Below are 3,729 nucleotides of genomic sequence, written 5' to 3' on the forward strand. Positions count from 1 at the left end.
GGAGCTAGAGAAAGCACCCAAGGAACTAAAGGGAACTGCAACCCTATAGGTGGAACAACATTATGAACTAACCAGTACCCCAGAGCTCTTGACTCTAGCTGCATATGTATCAAAAGATGGCTTAGTATGTTGTCACTGGAAAGAGAGGCCCATAGGACTTGCAAACTTTATATGCCCCAGTACAGGGGAATGCCAGGGCCAAGGTGTGGGAGTGGGTGGGTAGGGGATTGGGGGAGGAGTCTATTGGGGACTTTTTGGATAGCATTGGAAATGTAAATGAGGAAAATACCTAATAAAAAAGATTAATTAAAAAAAAAGAATGGAAAGAGAAAGAGTAACACTCCTCCACTATTGGTCAGATTGCAAACTGGTACAGCTGCTCTCGAAATCAATCTGGAGCTTCCTCAGAAAATTGAAAATAGATCCACCTGAAAACCCAGCAATACTACTCTTGGGAATATTCCCAAAAGATGCCCCAGTAGGCCATAGGTGCACATGTTACACTGTGTTCACAGTGGCCTTATTTGTGATAGAAGAAGCTGGAAACAACCCAGATGTTCCATGACAGAAAAATGGATACAGAAAATGTGGTTCACTTACACAATGGAATACTACTAGGCTATTTAAGAATGAGGACATCCTGAGTTTTGCAGGCAAATGGATGGAAGTAGAAATATCATCCTGAATGAGGTAACTTAGACCCAAAAGGACATGCATATGTACTCACTAATATGTGGATGTTAGCACCCCCACACCCAAAGTACAGAGTACTCAAGATACAGTCCACAGAACTCAAAAGGTCAACAAGCTTAAGGGCCTAAGTGAGGACACCTCAGTCACACTTGGGAGAGAGAAGAAAGCAATCACAAGTGGGGAGGGAGGAAGGGACCTGTGTGGGAAAGTGGACAGGGTTGTGGGGGGAGTAGCAGGCAGAGGGAAGCCTGATCTGGTACTGGGTTAGGGAAAAGGACTGAAGCCCTGAGGGCCAGCAGAAGGAATGGAAATAGTCAACCTCAGGAGATAAGAGGTTGGGGGGACCCTCTGGAATGAACCAGAGACCTGAGGGGTAAGATACTCTCAGGACTCAAAGGGACTGAAATGCCTGATAGCAGGGAGAGGAACTTATAGAGCCTACTTCCAGCAGGAAGACAGGACATCAAATGAGACAGAGGGGGGTCAGTCCCACAGTCACAACTCTGACCTATAATTGTTTCTGTCTGAAAGAATTACAGGGATGGAAATGGAGAGAAGCCTGAGGAACAGCATGTCCAGAGGCAGGTCCAAAGTGAGATCCAGCTCAAGGGGAGGTCCCAAGGCCTGACACTATTACTGAGGTTATGGAGCATTCACAAAAAAGTTGACCTAGCATGAACGAGCTTCAGAAGCAGCTATTTACACCCAACCAATGGACAGAAGCAGCTGACCTCTGTTGTTGAATTAGGGAAGGATAAAAGAAGCTGAGGATAGCATTTGAAATGTAAATGAAGAAAACACCTAATTAAAAATTTTAAAATTAAATTAATTTAATTTTAATAAAAGATTTGAAAGTTCTCTGTGATCTAAAAGTATATCTCCCTTTTCTGAAATTTCTGAATCCTTGTATTTATGGCATAGAGCCTGTAAGTGTGAAAATCCCATCAAATGAAACAGAAAAATAATGAAAGACACATCTATGGAAAAATCCAATTTATCATTGAGGCAAATCTTGAGATCTTATTACTATTTCTTCTAGAAACTGATACTAAATCATATGGGTGAACATTGCAGGAGAGAACAATGTTTCTCCTTGCACTATATTCTTTGAGGAAAGTAAATGACAAATTATTAGTTGGTAAGGACGCCTTTAATATAACATATATTTTTAGCTTCTTACCAGCTTAAACGTGCTAACAAGAAAAGTGTAAGAGGATGAAGTTCAGCTGCCTTCAGTGACAGGTGAAGGTATTAGAATTGTTACAAATGTATCATATTTACATATGAACAGATGGTGGTTTTGATAATCCAAAAGAAGCAATGTCACTGTTAAAAGGAACATGGTGAGATACATAATCATGGGTCTTTCTTTAAATCACAAAATCATGGTATTTTAGAGTGGGACATGGAAGCCAGAGTAATATCTCAGTGGAGACAATGGTGAGGCAAGAATTCATTGCCTTGTTTCTTCTTTGCTACCTATTATGAGTAATACTTTCAGCTGGGGTTGCCTCACAGATACTGGCCATTATTGCAAATAAAGGCATTAATTTTCTTTAGATAAACCACCTCAAGCAAAGGTGAAGAAAGCAAAGTGTGAAATCAATTTTAACAGTGTCCAGCCTTTATTTAAAATCCCACTCTGCCAGTGTGCGGTATAGAGCAGGTCACTAGAGCACATATCCAGGTCTGCAGAGAAACATACCAGCTTCTGGAAAAGCAGAGCACCTGATGCAGGAAAGAAAAATCTGTTTTCCTGCCTATTTAAGCTCATCATCCCTGGAGAAGGCTTGTTAGAGAATTGATTCCTGCTTCCCACTCCTCAGTTTTACCAGGGACAGGGAGGACCTGCTGCCTCTGAATAAAGAGTGGCTTCTGGGAAGTTTTAGTATACACTTTTGTGAAACATTCCATTCTGAAGGAAGAAGCAGAGATGTGTGCTTCACAGGTAAATGCATACATGGGTATGGGATACGATAACTGTTCTTACAAAAATAACTTCATTGTACCGACATCCAATTTTCACTATTCTAACTTACAATTACAGAACTATATTTTCATATGATCTCTGTTATATTCATACAATGTTATATAACTTATAATTATGAATTAATTCTTAAATATGAAAATTCATTTTTGCTGTATATCAAATTATGTAACAAATATATAATACATAAATATTATGTAACAATTATGTATTAAATTATATAATAAGTATATGATAAATAACTCATAAAATAAGGCTGAGAGTCTACTGCAGTAGTTCTGTCTTCCTACTGCTGCAACTCCTTAATAGAGTTTGTCAGGTTGTTTTGACCCTAACTATGACTTTATTTTTATTGGTAGTTCACAACTATAATTTTTCTACTGCTATGAAGCGTAATGTAAATATCTCTGCTTTCTGGTGACTTAGGAAACCACCTTTACATCATTTAGGGGATCATGACATTTGATCCCAAAAGGGTAACCACTCACAGGTTGACAATTCCTGGCCTATTGATCTTTGCAGAAAAGTCACAGCATTCTTTCTCTCAGATTATAATTCATCAAAAATTAACATTAGTTATTGATAGCAGAATGAGTTACATAGTTAATTAACATTTCCTTGGATCAAATCTAGAACTTAGCTAAAGGACACAAGGGAATAGTATGAACTTTAATTTCAGGGTGTATTGACATTCATGGATGTGGCTATAGAGTTCTCTAAGGAGGAGTGGGGATGTCTGGATTCTGCCAAGAAGGCTTTGTACAGAGATGTCATGTTGGAAAATTACAACAACCTGGTTTCTGTGGGTAAGAATATTTTTATTCCATTATTTCTACTTCATCTTATGGATGTTTAATATTGACTACTATTAGTATTTGTGTCAGACCTTCATTAATTAGTCAATCTCTTACATTTTTATAGGTATTAAATATTGTCTTATTTAAAACTAACATGTTATGTAATTTTATCTTGTTACATTTAACCTAATGATCATTCAATCTTACATGCTTTTTGTATAGGTGGTCTTTAGCATTTATATGTGAATCAAC

This window comes from Mus caroli, unplaced genomic scaffold (genome assembly GCF_900094665.2).
Source record: "Mus caroli unplaced genomic scaffold, CAROLI_EIJ_v1.1 scaffold_14998_1, whole genome shotgun sequence".
NCBI classification, from domain to species: Eukaryota; Metazoa; Chordata; class Mammalia; order Rodentia; family Muridae; genus Mus; species Mus caroli.